This window comes from Anguilla anguilla, chromosome 10, assembly GCF_013347855.1.
Source record: "Anguilla anguilla isolate fAngAng1 chromosome 10, fAngAng1.pri, whole genome shotgun sequence".
In the NCBI taxonomy this organism is placed as follows: domain Eukaryota; kingdom Metazoa; phylum Chordata; class Actinopteri; order Anguilliformes; family Anguillidae; genus Anguilla; species Anguilla anguilla.
Window position 1 is genome coordinate 43,945,291 of NC_049210.1, and position 19,296 is coordinate 43,964,586.

The following is a 19,296-nucleotide window of genomic DNA, read 5'->3' on the forward strand; positions in this document are numbered from 1 at the left end:
TGCTCTCAGCTGATGTCATCCGCAGCAAATCAAACCATACGAAAGCAAAAGCAGGAGGGCGAAAAAGATAAATACTTATTTTGTTACACAAATTATTTTGGTTTTGTTTTTATGCAGATGCCTTTTTCAACAGGTTTGATGCTCATTCTTTGCTTCTATGTGGAGCATAATAGACAGGTCATTTTAGACGAATGCAAAGTGTATAAAAAACTTCAAATAAATTGTGAATTATGCTATATGTATCAGTATATGTATGAAATGTTTGTTTTGTGTGATAATGTTGTTTTCTTTATCACCCTTACAAGGTGTATTTCACCCAATCTATACTCCTCAGTTGTCATTTACAAAGCCCGGAGTGTTTTATTCAGTTTTAAATTCTCAGTATTATTCATAAGTTTATAGTTGTGTTTTGCTATGCTGGCCCAGAGCTGCATAAAAGCCAGTGTGTGTGAGCTATTTGGAGCAAATATATCCTGGGCTTTGAAACTTATTTGATCAGTTTGTCATCGAGCGCCACAGGTTTAAAGTCCACTGCCCTTCACAGCAGAACTGAGTCAGAACCGAGAGTTATTCTGCCCCACTGGGGACGTGCAAGTGTGATCCCGCACTGATGTAGGGCCCCTCTGGTCCTGGTTCAGTGAAGAATGACATCACAATAGAGACAAGAGTGACAGGAGTGTCACTGCAACGTGAACCAGTAAATTCCACACTGTCTTCTCACAGGGAGTACCCATCGAGCTGACACACTGAAAAAAAAAATCTTTTCGGTGGATAAGCCTAAATTTTTTACTTCAGTTTGTTACACCTATGTTTTTTTTTTAGGTTCTCCTAAATAAAAAATTTTAATCATCCTAAATATTGCACAGTGTAGTCAGACTTCATAATGATAGAGATGAGCCATAAAAGCTTTACTATCATATAGACCCCTGCACAGGCTTGAATTATGAAACTGTGGTATGTTGTAACTTGTACCCCCCTTATGAATTAAGACAGAATGACTGTTTTGGTGCCAGTGTAGGACCTAGAGAGATGGCAGGACTGCCATTCAGTAGTGCCATTCATGCAGATCAACTGATTCAGAATACAAAATGGTGGACGTGGCAGCATGTAGCAGCTGTAATGACAACTGCACTAAGTAGCCAGCTCATACGCAGATCAACTGGCCAGCTGGACAGTGGGTGCACTAATGCCATTAAATAATCCACCAAGATAATTAGTCCGGCACTGTTACTGCAGCGTCCAGAAGTGTATTGATTCAGGACATTTATACTTCTGCAGGGAAGATGCCCCTGCTTTTAATCTCTGCTATTCATTTTCCTGTAAACACAACTGTGGCTGTGTATTCCTTCAATGCTGTTGTCATTTTGATCGATCACTCTTTGTCCTTGTAACTTAGTTTTTTTTAAAATGTCAGGTCCATCTTGGAAAAATAGATTTTTGATCCCAGTGGGGTGGTTTCCTGGTAAAATACAGAGAAAATCAAATAAGTATGTTTTAAAAGACTGATGCCATGGAATTATTGTATTGGATTTATAAGGCCAAGCAACTGAGATCTTGAGGTGTTCTCTAAATCACTTGTAGCACATCGCAATATCTAAACCAATCATACAGTGATAGGCAATCACATGATGTTTGTGTCTGGGCTCAAGATCAATAAAAGTTGAAAAGTTAATTTATTTTAGAGACCAGTCCAATCGTGTATCTTGAAAATACATTTTTATTTTATGAACATTACCTCAATCAAAATAAGCAATGCTTTCTAGATTTATGCAGCAGAATATGATGGCCCATCAGGCATTGATGCAATGGGAAGCATTTGGCTGAACGCCACAGCTGCTGTCCTGCATACGCGTGTGAGTGGGACTCACGCTGTCCATGGTCCTGCAGCTCTCACACACACAACACTGAGAGGACAGTGTCCCCACAACACAGGAGGGGTCCTATTTTCCTCCTCTCTCCTAATTTCCTGGCGCCACAATCCCAAAAATATAATTTTACCCACATTACCTTGATGCTATATACAGGTACAGGTAGTGCACAAAAACAGAAAAATCAGCAGTGTTTCTCCCGTGAAGCATTCTGCTGGTTTTGAATGGTTTAGAGTGCATTTTCTTCACATTGTTTGGGTACATTCATATAACCCACAGAAGGCAAGGCCAACGCCGGTTGTTGCTGTGTTGATGGATCATCTCATGTATATCGTTTCACAGAATATGTCGATTTTTAAGTCCAAGGACACATTAATCCTGGTAAATTGTGGAATATAGTTTGAGCCATTTTATAGCAATGTGCAACATTCTGGTCAATAAGAGGGGATGGTGGGAGAATAAAGTCACATGACACTATTAAGCTATGCAATTGGTGCACAACAATCATTAAAAAAAGAACCGTTCTGCTGGGTATATCTTTGCAGTGTTGGGTTATTGATGAATTCTTATGCTGGCACAGATACACAGTGTACAGTAGGCCTTTCCGCCAGGTTGCTGGGGAGCCTTTCAGCTTTATTCAAAGGTGAAAATGCATTTAAAAAGTGGCCCTCCGGGAAGCCTTTGGCAGCGCCTACAACCGCAAATGCTTTTTTGTCCTCGTCAAGGGGACCTGCATTATTTAAATTGTCTTTCTAAAAAGCTTCTCTCAGTCTCCTTCCCCCCTCTCTCTCTCTCTCCTGTATGAGGTTTTTTTTTTTTTTTTTTTTTTTGCTTTATCATCATGTCTGCTGAGTTTAAATTTAATGCGAGCTTTGGCATCGGAGGGAAAACACCCTCGATTTAGCTGGGCTTCAGTCTGGGTACTATTCTCACTCACCTGCCAATTCCTGCCAATCTAATCACATCGCATTTTAAAATACTCATGGCCTGCTATTTTGAACATTGTAAAGGCATTCTCATTGTGGAAATTTCTGGGGTGTTTTTGTGTATCAATTAATTTTGGGCAGATCAACACTGAGGAACTCATTTCCTCCTTAGATATGCATCATTAGACAACTAGGATTGCAAATTACATTTTCTTCATCATATTGATTTTTATAATCACTTAGATTAAATTGAGTTCTTGGTAATTTACATGAATTCATACAGTCATCTGTAAAAGACTGTATTAATCTCAGACAGAAATACATACAATACGATGCCATCTGTATTTGCACAACACTTACACTGGATGAACCTCCACTAAAGTTTGCTCCTTAAAAGAAACACTTACATTTATGTGCTTGTTACATATTGCTATAGTTACGACTGTCCTGAAAAAAGCCATTGTTTGAAAAAGACAACACGTCAACTGCAAGAAATGCAGTGAAGGTCAAAATCACATATACACCCATCACTCTTTGAGAGACCATTTTGCCCATTCAGTCTGACCAGCAGAGGATAATGTGAACCACTTTTCAGGGTTTTACACCACGGAGGTCAGAACGCGTCTTCAATTAGCTTTCCGGAGACAAGAGGCCATGAGGGGAAGAGGGAGTGCTCCTTTTTCCACTTATGACATCATTGTGCTTTGAACTAAAACGATGTGCTTGACTCATTGACCAGGGTCCTTTGAAATGCACAGGAAGATGCCATTCGCCGCCATGTCTGAGATATCTGTTCACTGGCTATAAGCACTTCATCTGCTCTCTAATAATTCCCCTCAGAGTTCACTGACCTCCCATATAGCCGAGCAGGGGAGGGAATCAAGTGTGCATAATTTCTTGTGCAATTATGGGATGTCGCTAGAAAACAGGCCAGAGACTCTACACAATCTATAACTCTCTTACTCATTATATACATTTGCCACTCAAAACAGCAGAAGCAAAGGCTTTCTCAAGTTACAGTCTGCGAAAAATATAAACTCATTTGGCTGTGTCCTCAACCCAGTCTTGCCAGGCACTGCAAATTCTGAACACTAAAAAAAAAAATCTAATTTGCATAACATAAAGGATTAGAATAACTATACCATGGTGTAATTATACTGCAGTTCAGTGTGTTGGCTGCTAGGTTTTAGCAATCATTACACCACCCACGCATCCCCAGCAGTGTGTACAAGGTTAACATTTTTTTCAGGATCCGGGCCTAAATATTTTAGCAACCTCAGTAGTTATTCAGGTGGATCCTGTCTGCGCAAAAAAGCATGCCCTTTAATAACTAAATTTGACAAAGCGCATCATTCATTTATCACTCACAGCGGGGGAAGAACGACAGGATTATAAGTTAAAAAGGCTGTCATGCCCAGCTGGCTTGCTTTTAGAGAGAAATGAATATAGTAATTAGGCAACGCAAGGACCCTGCACTGGTCTGGATGTGTCCAGGGTCTGTGCATCTTTTTCATCTTAAATGAAACCAGACAACAAAAACTAATGTCTTCTGTACAAAACGTCAGTGTCTTGACTCCTTGTTTGTTCCTTCTGTGAACTGCAGCTCCCATTTTTAAATGTGTGTTATATCAGACTTTAATCTAGAATTTGTGTTGTAATATAATAATGTCTGAATATCTGTAAAAATCAGCAACAGCTGTGTTTACAATTCATCCACTAAGCCTTTCCTTGACTTGAGGCCCTGCAAGATAAATCAGCCATTTTATCAATATGTGATGATGTGTATTGATTTTGTCCCCCTAAAATCTCCCGCAAATAACGAACGGTGGCCAGCAGTTTAAAAAAACTGATCATCACACCCCCTTTCTGCGCAGCGCAAGAACAATTCAAGTTGATAAATAAAAACCACGTCCGTCACCCCTAATATGAAATTCCGAAATCTAAATTCCTTTATCGCCTTCTCCTCCAGACACTGGGCTGCATTGGGTGCTCAGTAGATGACAAATCCCAACTCTGTCTGTGCTGACATCCTCTTGGAATATCTGGGTTAGGCATGCCTTGGCCTCTTCAGTTAAAAACAGGTTGCTCAGTGGAGCAGGAGCACACACTCCGTTGACTGGAGGGGGGGTGGGGGGTGGGGAGAGGGGGGCACTGCAGTCAAGATGGGACACAGTAGGTGTCCTATCGATTGACATTAAGGATGTTTTATGTCGCGCAATTAAATTTCGCACTGCTCTCGTACAGCCCCAATTAACAGTCCTGCAATGTGTGGGACATGTTCTGTGGCGTCTCACGACATAGCACAGCTGCCACCTTAACGAGACACCAATTTGAAAAAAACAAGTAGCTGCCAGCATTTCTGCACATGGTTCATGGCACAATTTAAAGAAAACACAATGGATGCTATTGTTGGCTTTGCTTAAAGTATTTAAATTAATGTAAATAAATTAATTAAAGTAGAACCGCGAACAGGTCTCTTTTGTTTTGCAGTTTACACTGAGCTCAGTATGGCAAGCAATATGGTGAGTATTGCAGTGGAGCTCAGCAGATGTGGAGATAGATCATTTGCAAGCTTCTTCCCAAAACATAATCGATGAATGCGGCGATCAATAATAGCCAGGTCAGGCGGCTATCGACGAAGGGGCTGTTGATAAGCAATCACGATTGGTTCATAGCGGTGCGTCCATTCCAACACGTCAGTGCGTTGGCGGCCAGCTCTCTGCAGCGACGATCCAGTGTGTTGATTGAGTCACGTGACTGCGGCGGGCTGGACGTGCCGAGCGGCTGCCCCAGACCACGCGCAGCGAGCGCTGCAGTGTCTCCTGGGACTCCTGCCATTAGCGCATGGACAGGCAGGTTGCGCTGTTGCAGGGAAATATGAAAACCTCTTTCTGTACTGAAGGACAGGGTTAAACGCATAAATATATGATTTATACACGTAATTGTTCTGACAGGACACCACTTGATGAATGGAATCCATGCGTGTATTACTTTTTTTTTTTAATCTGGTACTTGAATTTTCAAATAATTCGGATTAGCCAATCGTAATTGCAGGCCTGTATCATCACTGAAACGTCATCCATCAGATTTAGAGAGAGCAGACTAGCATCCGCCTCTTCCTCGTAACTCGCAAATCATACGGTGTCTTTAAAAGGATTTATTAATTAGTGAGGTATTTCATCATTGTTTATTGTCCTTTAAGTAATATGATTGGTTCCATTAGCACAGACAATAAAATGCTCTTGACACAGTTTCCTGGTAATGGAGAAGAATGGTGTACATCTTGTGCGCTAATGTGAGTTAATTGGGCTAGAGCCTTAGTTTCTGTTCTTTAAAATGAAGGACTGTGGGAAATAAAGTGTAACCTCTAACTGAGTCAGTGTAATATAAGTGAAGACAAAGTATAGATCTGTTCCTTTAGATTGTTCCATTAAAACAGAAAGTTGCATGTGGCTCTTTTACACTATGGGTGATAGTGCAGTATGGTGGTAATTGCCATGGTGATTGTAATCAAGTAATCTGCAGTATTGATTTCTAGATCAGGCATTACAATGGTACAATTTCCTGCTGATTTAATGTGTAATGGAAAGTGCAAATTATGGCTTTGATGAATGGAATACATATTGTAATATATCTTTTTTTTTAAAAACTAATCTAAATGTGCAGTTTATTTGCATTTAAATCCAGACTTAATGTTAAAAAGAGCTTCTTGATAAGAACAGAGTCATGGGTACAGCTTCAGAGTATTAATACATTCTAGCATTTTACTGGTATTGTGCTTTAGATCAGAATCTCTCTGGGCATACAAGCAGCAAACCTGTCTTCTTCTGACCTATCAGCAACGAGCCATTATGACAGACATCCGATTAGAACTAGTGTTCTGGTGCAATACCAGAGGCCTATTAGCAGACTATGCAGGACTTTTTTCCCCCCCTTTGTGTTCTCCACACCGACTCTCTGCCTCAGAGTGACCTAAATACTGTCACCGCAGGGAGGGTGAATAATGTCCTTTTCCTTCCGTGCACAGTAGGTTAATAAATTACCTCGCCGTTGCAATCATTTTCTGGATAGCTGGTCTTGTGAGGAAAAAGGTGCCACACAAGTTCAATGCATCGCAGTTAACAATCTTTCAGGGAAAAAAAAAAAGAAAAAAGTTAACTGTTGATATTGCTGACAGCTGATGGTGACTATATTTGATAGGATATGCGTAAGGGGTGGTACCTAGACTGACGACTGTCAGGTGAGGCCATTATAATGCTATATAAAGTCATATCATATCACTGATTTCACCATGTGAAGGGAGAATGTAATGTGCCAGTCATTATTCTCAAGTGTGAAAGGATTTAAAATGATATGAGCTGGAATTCATTAATCCTTAATAACTGCATGTCTTCTCTAATCTGTGGTTCCAATGTGGTTCGGTTCAAGCAACACTCTGGATCTGTCACGGCAGAGGTAGCCCACTCTATGCTATTAAGAACGGTGCTAAATTAGTGCTTTAGAACGGAGGTTGGTCTTGTCAGGGGAAGCTGGGACTTTTCTTGTATCCCTGCCGACCGCAGCAGTCTGCATGACTCATTAAGGACTCTTTTAGACTGATGAACACATGGGGGGGGGGACTGTTGTCATAGTCACAGTCACTGGCATTTCCCTGGCATTCTCTTTGGCATCCAGGGGGATGCCAGGAAGAGGAGTAAGATCACAAAGGGGATTGCCACGCAGTGCTGGGTGGGGCAGGCTCTTCTATTGCACCAAGCTGTATTCAGTAAACTTTCATTTTGCTACTTTTATTGTGATAAAATATCCGATAAATACATTTTAAATGTTTGATTGTTTAGTTGCGTTTCAAAATATCTGCATCTGCAGTCTGAAAATATATGATCTCCAAATATTCAGCCTAATTCTCATTCAAACGCTAAATCCCTGCTCCTGCTGAATGGCTGTAGCTAAGCAACAATGTTGCTGGGTCAGTTGTAGTCAGTCATTCCTCTGGACCAAATACCCCAGTAGCAGGTAATCATCTTTCCCGACCAAATAAACACCAATGCTCCAGTGCAGTGACAAGGACTGTTCTGTAGATGGCGCCATTTTTCAAATGTAAAGCTAAACTGAGTTTTTGGATTCAGCCCTTGAACATTCCATGGCACTTTTCTCTACGGTTCTTGGTTTCCTGCCGGCATTCTCAACCAGGTCACCTAATCCTCTCCACCTAAGTGCACGTTGAGTGAAAATTCCGGCACAAAATGGCTGCCCTGCCCAGTTAGGTATTTTACATTTGTTGGAGGTTGAAATGAGTGTCCCGTTTTCACTGTAAAGTGCATTTGAAGGTGACCCAAAGTCATAAAAATCCATGGAATCCATGTCAAGTTGAAATTTATGCAAGTGAAGGGAGGATAATTCCCGATGTGCAGATTTTAAATTGTTGTTAAAATAAAATGGATTGTGTATACACAAATATTTATAACTGAATATTTGTTATTGAATATTGTTGCATTGTCCATTCTGCAAAGAAAATGCATTTTTAATTTGTTATTTGTCTTCTTGGTAATGAAAAAAAAAACAAACAAAAAAAAACAACAATCAATGTCTTATAAGAGGTAAAAGCTTTAATACAGGTCCAAATGGCTTTTTAGGCATGGAACCAAGAATATGTCAAGGTTGATCTCCGATAAGAATGTTTTATGGCCCTCCAGTCAACGAACCAGAGAACAGCCTTCTGTTAATAAGCTTGCTCAATGTTAAGATATTCTTTAAGCTGAGGCCAGGAGAGCTTAACAAGAGACAAGCTGGCTTCTTTTCAGCTTTACATTACCAGCTATTAGAGACATAGTTAAAATTGTTTTACTGCGGATCAAAATAGTTTGAAGCATGTTTTTGTGTAATGTTATTATGTCATTAAATATCCATGCGCCCGCTAATGTTTGCTTTAAAAGAGTAGTCATGCCTCAGAACAATAACAAATAACTTTATCCCTACTGCATAAGTATGGATGTTAACCAAGAAATCTTTCAGGCATTTGTGGAAAAAGGGACGCAGAATCAAGTTTTCTTGGATTATTTGCACTTATGTCTTAAAATGTTTTCTTTCAAACAGAAATATTATTTTGAAAAAAAATATCTAGCAGAGGCTGTTCACAAGCTTGCTTCGTTGCAACTGTAATTTTACACGGCCTTTGATATCTTCTGAATGAATTCCTCGCACAGCCTGAGTGATGTCGACCGAATTCAATACTTCCCGATTGTTATTGGCTAGCTGAGCTGCAGGCATACTGCAGTAAATGGCTTTCACCAGAGAACTGCAGAGGAGCAGCTCTCCTTTGGAGAGGAACAGACAAAGGAACATATGTTTCATCCCTTTCTCATTCCGTGTATGTGCTAATCGGGCAGGAAGTGGGCATTTCCCCTGCTGACCAATCCCTTATGTCCCATGTTTGTCCTTACAGTATGTTCTACAGTATTAGACTGCTGTAGCACTACTTAGCAAGCCCAGCAATATGAGCAGTGATGTGTTTTTCATTTACTTTTTGTAGGCATTTTTGGCTGTTTTATAAAATTATTTAGTCTGGGAAAGAAGAAGAAGAAGAATAAGAAGAAGAGCTCTGCAAATGATTATTATACTGTAGCTCTGTAATTGATTATCATACTTTTCATTTGTAAATTAAATGCATAATTAATTATTTGGTTTCTAATGAAGAAGCAATGGGATGGAACAAGAGAAAATCCGTTTGAGCACAGTCAATTGTTACATACTACTGCCCTCATGTGGTGTAATATATATATTGCAAGAATAAAAATAAAAATACTGGTGATAAGGATGACTCAATATCTTTATTATAGTTCATAAAAGGAAATATTTGAGATGTAATTGTAATTGTTACGCTAGTATCAGAATTGATACAGAAATATGTTTACAAGGGTTACAGAAATAAAAATATATATCAAAATATCAAAAATATTTTAATTGCATTTTCATAACAAAATATGTTACAGGGCAGTCAGCTGACTGTGTCCAACAACTGATATTGCCTAAAATAGTGATGAAGATCAAAGAGCTCAGCCCGTATCGAATCATAACTTAACACTTGCGATATGGTTTTCTCTGATTAATCTATAGTCAATGGTTATTTTGTTGCATATGCATTATTAATATTAAGAGTTCTTTTAAGCCAGTGCCTGTATTCATAATGTATCTCAAGTGCTGGATCAAGAAGGACCAGGCTCTTTAGGATCAGTTTTGGGCTGTGCGCTTCTAATGGTTAGAATATGCGCAGCGAACCAGATGTGCTGTCCCTGTCTGAGGTGCGTCACCAATATGGGCCCAGGTTTTGGAAGCCCATCTCAAACATATTGCGAGGAGAGAGGTGGTGTTTTCTCACTGACACGAGACACATATTCGTACAAAAGCACATGCTTGCTAATTCCATTTCTGAACCAATGAATGGGGCTTTGATACGATGTGTAGGCACGTGACGCTTGCAATGACCAAAGGAGGGCAGTGTTTACTGAACAGGACACGCCGCTTGCGGTACAGGATTTGCTAAAACAGTGCGTTGAATTGGAAGAGGTGCCGTTCTGCATGAACTGCGCTTTTTCGGATATACATAACAGTTGCACCCAACTCCGATGACGCAGGGGGTGTACTTTTGAAAGCCACCTGTGCTTACTTCTGGTCAATTTACGAATGGTACAATTTCCCCCTTATCTCCGGGAAACAGCTGGGTACAACGCAATCGATTTCTGGTCCAGAACACGGAGATTTCATCTATTGAGATAGGAAGAGATCCAAACTCTATTACAATTAATACCAAGACGAAGCCTCATCGCGACGGTTTTCGATTAGACCGCAGTCAGTGATGCGCATTTTTTATGTGCCCAAGGAAATGGGCTCTTTATTTGCGCATTGGCAGTAACTGTCAGGTTTGACTCTTTACTGCTGCTGTTCCCTAACAATCATTAAACCTTTTCAGGAAACGCATTTTATCCCCGAATTGACCTCTCTCTGTCCTTCTCTTTAATTCACACCCTGGCCATCTTCCAGAATGTAAAAACTTTTGACCGCCATTATTGAAACCTGATTTATTATAAAGAGAAGGTTGATAGGTACGATAACAACGGCATATTAAGCTGTGGTTTGTGTAAAAGTTATGTAACTTAAAAATGATTAAAAATGTGATAAATAGCAAGTCTTTCAATGAAATGGTGCAATTATTTGACTGAAAATAATCAAATAACTGAAACATTTTTTTTCCTGTTTTGTGTGCATATAACATATATACATATAACATAACTCAGGCATGTGGGGCGCCATTTGTTAAAAGTTGCACACTTTGAAACCCTGCTCAATTATTTCTACATGTTCAAATATTCTTACAATTTAAGTTTGAGTTTCAGAGTGTGCAACTTTTTCCAGACAGCATCCCACAGAGGCAAGGCATCCCTGAACATAACACTACATGAGATGATGTACTTATGTATTTTCTTGACATTCATTAAAATGGTGGCACTATTGGCAGCTGTTGGTGAATAATTGTATGACAGGATTCATACTTCACTTGAGTTTGACACAACTTTCATTGTACTGTAGGCATCAAGGGTAATCATACATCACTATGGAAAGGAATTCTGGTTCTCAAATATATGCACACTACACGTCATGATACCTTACATATTGTGACAGAAGCATTCTTATTAATCAACATTTTTTGGGGAAAAATGGCCCTTTTTCCGCTCGCCATTGTGACTAATGTAAAAAGAAAGTGCATTGTGTACATCATTCATTCCAAAGGTCCTCTATGCATTTGATTATTATCGAAGGGTTACAATTTATTTGAATTAAAATAATCATGGCATAAGACAGCAGTGTACAGCAGGGCCATATCACTGTCATAACACAAGCAAAAACTTTTACAAAGCAGACTTCACAACAACTTGTTCAAAGTATTATTTTTTTTCTTGTGAGAAAAAAAGATATTGTGATTGATTCACATGCAATATTTTTTGGTTGTGGTTTAATTTTGCAGTGGTCAGAGTCTTTTTCTCTGATTTACATGGTGAGTGCCTCGTTCTCCAGCTCATTGCATTATGGCTGGCAATATCAATAACCCATAATGAGAAAAAGGTCACAGTGAGAGCATGGACTTGGATTTGGATTGGATTTGTTTAAAAACACCGGATACAGATGTACAATACAAAGGAAAATAAGACGTAATTCACTGACTCACAGGTAAATCACCTGGTTTAATATGCCTTAGAACCTTTAGTTCTGTTCTGTTCTGCTGTTTTGTTTTACCACCTGGATCTTAGCGTCTCGGTTCTAATACCCACCAGGTGTGCACACAGTTTGTTCAGCCGAGCAGGCTGGGTACTAAATGTCAGGAAGCGGTCGGCTCACTGATTAACTGGACCTCAGATTCCCTTCACTGAGCACGTGCAGTCCAACGATACCGTCCGCTCACCAAACAGGCCCTTTCTACAAGGTCAACGGGAACCAACTGCTGGCTTTGGAAAAACACCAAATCCAGGAAGAGGTTTGGTTGGAAATGCCAGGCGTTTATCGAACGTCCCTCCACAGAGCATCACCTCGGTCTGACATGCAGTACTAACAAAATTCGAATTTTCTTTTAACAGACGACATCGCAGTAATTGCAGTGACAGTTATACATTAAATTTTTTTTAATTTGATCAGGTATGAAAATGACCTTTCCTAGATTTGTGTACTCACTCTCCAAAGCCAAAGACAACACAATTAGTTTAAAATATATATATTTTAAAACAACTTAGGGTTGTTTTGTACATTGAGCAGTACATTTTGGCCCAGTTATATGTTCCTGTGTATTAACAGGAACATGACAATGCGATGCTAAGACAGAGCAGCTGTGGCCGGTCATAATGATTCATATTGTGGGTCAGAGATGGCCGTGCCTCAGTTTCTGGGATCTAAGGTTTATAAGTTTCCCAGAGTTGAAAGGTCACCAGTTCAAATGACCTTGTGTGAAGTTTGTCCACAGCTCTGTGATGGGAAATGTCTTATTTATCTGTTTTCTTCTCCTTGACTTTATATCATACGGACTGATAACGATGAGAAAATCACTTAAAGCCGCATTTCCGCATGCCAAAAAAAAGTGAGATATCGCCACAGATGGGAAAGTCATCTTTAAAGATGCCTGTTTTGAAAAGCTGAAGTATGACAGGCACCGCAGTGCTGTGAAGTTAAATGGGATGTTCACCATCAGGGACAGCAGCCAGTAAGTTGACCACCAATGCAGAGAGATTCACCAGACAGATGAAGCTAAACAGCACAGGAAGGCTTTGTGAAATGTCAATTTCTTGCCAAATAAGCCATAGTAGCATCATCCGAATCTTTGCAGCATGCAAATGGTGGCCTGTGCTTGTTGCTATTTTCTTATTTGCAGTCTGCTGTAAATTCTTGCAAATATTTGGACAAATCATGTCTGTGGATTTATTGTGGTGTGTTCATTTATGTGTTCAAAACATTTGTTTTGGGGCATTTGACTGTAAATGAATGGTTAATGTTAATTAATGGTTTACACCCTGTTACTGTTCTAACAACACCATATGGTTCCTTTAAAAATTCTAGGTCAGTACAATATGTGAAAGGCACAACTAGTGCAATATATCAATCAGACTGTATAGTTCAATTTAACTGAATATCTAACCACACGTGGTTCTTACCATTCAGATGAATGAATATGATGTAGCTGCTTCAAGTGACACAGAAATATTGTCACCTTGCCACCTGTATGACTGGACATACATCTTTATAACCCCTTTCCATAATTTATCATTTCAGTCAGGAAACTCAAATATTTCAAATCAATATTTTCTTTATTGCTATTATACAAGTTCGCATGGTCATGGCCCTGCACTTTATGACCCAGATTACAATGTAAATGCAACTTTAAAATAGAGTGTCCCTGGGAAACAGATAAGAGCAGGGAGCTGCAGTCGGAAACGGCCAATCAGACGAGGCCAGCAAACTGGAGGAAGTGGACTGAAGGAAACATAGGAGAGAGAAACCAACAGATATGGTATCTGCCGCTAGAGAAAGATGGGATTTTTCAGAAAATGATTTTTATTCCTACGACATGCCCGTTTTATTTAAAGAATACAGCCTGAAACCACTTATCTTCTTCAGCCAGAAATGTCATTTTTCTCTGTTGGGAAAATGTAATGCTGTTGTACTCACATTGCCTGCTGAGTAAGGAAACCGATTTTTCAGATTTTCCAAAGTGCACCTCAAAGGTGAAAAGAAAAACCCTCAAAACATTTAATTCCCTCAATATGGTACGCTTTTGTTTGACAAAATCTTTGGAAAAGGGCAAAAAAGATCCTTTGTGTTTCATTGCGCTATATACTCTCTTATAACAAAGGGTTCCACAGAGGAATTCAATCTAGTGTGAGAGTTCTTTCTTGGGCAAAAACAGTTTGGGAGCTTTTGCACTTTTTTGCACCTAGCAAGAAGGTTCCATAAAGAGCTAAAAATGGTTCCCCTATGGAGACAAAATGCTTTTTTTCAGAGACTGTATTTGACTCAGATACAGGCTAAGTGATTTTTTTTTTACAGCAGAAACCCAAGTTTGGCTGAACTGAGAAATAGAGAGGTGAAACGGATAATATTAAAAACAATATACATGCTGTACTGGAGATACACACTGCATCACTGAAGGTCAACTACATAACTGTTTGTTTACTGTGGATTACTACTGCTTCAGCTGACCTTACAGTAACTGTGATTGGTATGTGATTCAATCTGATTTAGAGCTGCAATGCTTGAATGAATTAGGGACTTTTGTGAATTCAGAAACACAATATCTTCCTGTTAATGCCTCAGGTCAGTTCTTACTGCATTTAACTTATTGCCATATAAATCTCACTTGAGTCTTTTTATCCAGTAAGGCATTATGAATATCAAAGGCAATATTTTCTGTGACGGACCTGTTAAATCACATTTTTGTCATGGGATAAAAAGGACGATTGGTGGTTTATATTACTCTAGCATAAACCAGACATGCACTGAAATAATTTAGCAGTCTTTATTAAATAGGTCCAGCATCTCTGTTTCTCTAAGATTGATTGTGTTCATGCTCAGCTAATGCTTAATGCTATTTTACATCTCTCTTTTCCAGACGTTCAGTGTTTACGATATGGAATACCGTCCTGTGTAGTCTGTATGACCTTTTCTTCCGGTATTTTCCATCTCGTTAAATCCAGAATTACTAATTATTAATTTAATCTTTGGTTTGTTTACAAAGAGCGCTTCAGCTACTTTGCACATTACCCAGAAAGCCTTGCGTGGGTTTTTTTTCTGGAAACGAGTACACAAAGCCCGTTCCCCCACCTTCTGCTCTCTGGGTCTCTGCATGATTGTCCCTGTTTCAACACATCGCAGCTCCGGGTTTGGTTCTCTGCATTTAGTCTTCCCTCAACTTGTGGTAGATACTGTAGGAATAGTCTGTGGGGCTGAATGACTGGAGGACAGAGAGCCAAATTATTATTTTGTAAAACAGATGAATTCACAGAAGAAAATAAAATTGTATGCAACACACTCTATACCTCTACATGCTGAACAGAAGTTCTTGAAAGACATATACCCCAGAGATATTGGGGACAATACTAAAGAGAAACCCTATACCGCAAAGACAATATTGTTTGAGCTTCCTGATTGTACCTGATACAGACTGTAGCACATTTTGGCTAGTATTCTTCAGTCACAGTTCTCATTGACTTTATTTATGAAATGTAACCCCTTGCAAACCATAGGAAAATTCGCACACAGGTATGTACTGGCATAAAAGCATTTGTACCCCACCGTGAACACTCAGCTTGTGTACATGTGCATTGGTGCATGTACATCAGCTTCCAAGTGATGATGCCATCTGTAATTCAGGACATGAGTATGACTTTCCTAATAACCTGAGACTAGCTTGGCAAGTTAATTTAGCCTCTGAGTATGTCATGCTGAACTATGCAGACAACTTGTCGCAAAATTGTCTTGAGGGTACAGTCAAAAAAAACTTGTAAATAAATAAATAAATAAATAAATAAATAAATGTGAACAAAAATATTATGGAAGTTATAATGGGTACAGTATCTAAGATATTTTCGTTTTTTTTGGCATTGTGCTCTTCTGAAGTTATTGTGCTAGACAGTCTGTGCATAGAGTTTTTTTATATTCAAACATCTAATCTAATTTAGCAATGAACAGGGGACGAACAGAGCAGTGTAAAGGGGGATGAACAGAACGGTGAAAAGGGGGATGAACAGAGTGGTGAAAAAGGGGATGAACAGAATACACTCTGCAGCTCTCTGCACGAAGGCCTCAGTTTATATCGTCTGTTCAATGTCTGTTCATTCTGAACTGATGAACAGCGCAGATACAGAAGGATGTCATGGGATTTGTTTTCCTTGGAAGGCACTGATCAGCAACAAGTCTCCAGAGAGATCTATTTATTGCCGCTCTACAACTTTTTAAAGGGCACTTAGGACATGCTGATCATTTTGATGTGTCCTTTGGGTTTAATAAATAAAGGCGTAAAAAAAAACAAATGAAAAAAAATGTAAATTAGAAAATGATGAGATAATGAGTGATGTACAAGGTGTTCCTAACAGAAAAAAGGTGATTATGTGCTTCTGCAAGAAGAAAGCAGACAAGAGTAATCCAGTCAAAAAAATCTAATTTGAGGAGAAAATCACATATCCTGAATCTTCCTGACATTCATATTGTGTCTTATAAATTCACAGAAAATGGAACATTACATTACATTACATATTACATTACAGGCATTTGGCAGACGCTCTTATCCAGAGCGACGTACAACAAAGTGTATAACCATAACCAGGAACAAGTATGACGAAACCCCTAGAGAGAAGTACCGGTCCAAGTACAGGGAACAACCGCATAGTTCAACCTGGACCCTGGTGGTTAAACTGATTAACACTAACAACGAGAACGGCAACAACGCAATCTATGGAAAAATAAAAATAAATAAAAATACAAGTAGTCGTTAAGACTGGCGCATCAACTAAGTCAACTAAACACATAGTCTCATAGTTATTTTAGCTGTTTGTTCAGAAATAGAGAGTACGCAGTACATAGTGTGCTCTTTGGTTGGCCTCAGTTTGTATGTTTTTAAAATAAACTTTAAAAATATTGTGAGGAAAATGACTAACATAGAAAATCTTATTTCCTCTATATTGCTTACAGCTACAGTAATGTTTGTACATTAATGATACTATGGTACTAAAGCCTATTTGAGGTGTTTATGAGTGAGAGCTCAGTCATGAAACAATAGTGAGGTCATTCCCTCCCATGTACTCAAATATTTCTCTTTGCTTCGTGAAAAATTCCTCCACAGATGTGAGCCCACGGCGGCCATAACTCCGAAAACATCCGGAGGAGGTGCAGCCAGGAGGAGGTGCAGCCCGGGGGAGGCGCGATACTGATGCGCGGGTGATGAACGACTGTACTTCCACCCGGCGACATCACTGGACGTGAGGAATTTCGAACCTAACCGCCTCATAGCGCGAGATTGGGAAAGACATTACACAGCAGTCCCGCTGCTGGGGTGACGTACCCTACACTCCTTCCTTCACCACGGACTTATCAGCTTTCGGGGGGGAGACAGGTGTGGATCCCTCCTACTTTTCTCACATTCTCCTACAGGTCAGCCTCTCTGAAGGCTCGCTGTGCTCTATCTGGTTATCCATGAAAGCGTTTTCCCCAACTCCAAAGTCATAATAACAGTCCCTGTGAAGCTCTCGTGCTGCTGCAGCTCCTTATTGGGTGTCAGTTGATACAGGATAGCTGAAGATAATCTTCAAAACTCCCACACCTTGCTTCATCAATCACCAGGACTTTCATACTGAGTTAATGCCACCTTATCTTCATATTTTTTCATATACGTTTTCTGCCAATATATTTTTTGTACCCCTTTAAGTTTTTTTTCTTCAATCGTTTACTGTAGGTAGGAGTGCGGCAAAGAGACCTTGAAGACTTAATATATGATGTCATGGATTCATTTCATGGAATATCCATTTGCTACACCGATTTGCTTTGGTAGTACAGCTAATGTATTTAGCATCGCGACATTTTAATGTTTTTGACATATGGGAGTTAAAATACCGGAGGCAGTCCGTGTTTTGTCCAGGTATTTTCTATCTGATGAATAGCTCTTCTAAAATTTAGTTCTTCCAAAATATGATCAAAATATAGTCATAAATAGTGTTTGTTATACTGAACATATCTGACTTCAATATTTTCTAAATATTCATGAAAAACCTATTACCAAACTGGTTACACATAATCCTGTAAAAGCTCAGTAAAAATATAGGCCATTGCTTCTTTCAGACACACACGATGCTTCCTGCTTCCTGCATTTCCTCACATAGCAATCTGTCTAATGTTGGACATAATTCATGTTAGACATGCCTGTAACAGTGATGACTACAAATTGGTAATATGAGGATTAAAGGGGAAAACCAGCTAAGAATCTCTTTGAAAGACCAATTCGTTAAACATGATTTATCACACACTAATTTATTTAATTTCATATCCGTCATAAGCCATCGGAAATGGCTCCATGTGCCATTTCAGTTCACCATAAGTGATCATACGACTGACAAGAAATAAATACTTTTAATCCTCCCACAAACAAAAAAAGAAACTGAAGGCCAAGTAATGTCTTACATGAATTGAAAAAAAGAAGCTCTACATCACAAGACTTTAAGCAGATGAAATGGCTTGTTAAAAATGGAACATCTGAATAGGACAGTGGAGCTCTAACTGTGGAGATTTTAAATTGTTGTTTCTGTTGCAGTCTGGGAAAAGGCACCTCCAGCAGGGACTGTCGACGGTGCCAGCTGAGCGTCCACACCCTTCTGCCTCTGACGCACTCACCTCTAACTGCTGCCACGCTGAGCGGCCTGGCCTTTGTAGCGTCCGCGCGGATGGACCAAGGCCAGTTGCCGCGCCGATCGACGGCCAACTGCCACCCTTCTCCCGCGTGGCCGTGCCCACTCCTTCCTGTGGCCCTGGTCCGAATCCGGAGAGCCCCCCCCCCCCCCCCCTCCTACGGTAATCAAAAAGAGGGGGTCCTGCGGTGGAGCCTGTTTTTGGCATCAAAGGCTGATACCCCAGCACACGTCAGTCTGTCATACTTCCATGCGTCTTTCCCTCGTTTGTTTCCAGAGATTGACGCATTTATAAAAACCAGATTAAGTGTTTGTTTGTTTAAGAATGAATAATGTTGACAGTGAAGTTTGATCTAGTTTACTGTCATACAACATCCCAGGACAGGAACAGGGGGGCATAAATTTACTGAATATCAAAGTCTAAATCAAAATGTTCCATCATTCGAGACCTCTTACCGAATTTTAACATTGTCATCCAACAGCTTTTGAAAGTCACGTTTTTTATGTTGTCCTGCTCGGAGGGTATCGTCGTGTGACATACGGCTTTCGGATGTACTTTCGGCAGTGAGATTA

General features: G+C 39.7%; 1 long non-coding RNA gene across 1 annotated transcript in view; it reads left to right on the top strand.

Annotated features, from left to right (window-relative positions):
* Positions 1–18,801, top strand: part of LOC118206653 — a 51,060-nt gene extending 32,259 nt beyond the window's left edge. Inside the window, exons 2-3 of the long non-coding RNA XR_004761220.1 lie at positions 17,169–17,378; positions 18,630–18,801. This is a non-coding gene — a long non-coding RNA (uncharacterized LOC118206653). The remainder of the gene's footprint in view (positions 1–17,168; positions 17,379–18,629) is intronic.
* The last annotated feature ends 495 nt before the right edge of the window (positions 18,802–19,296 follow it).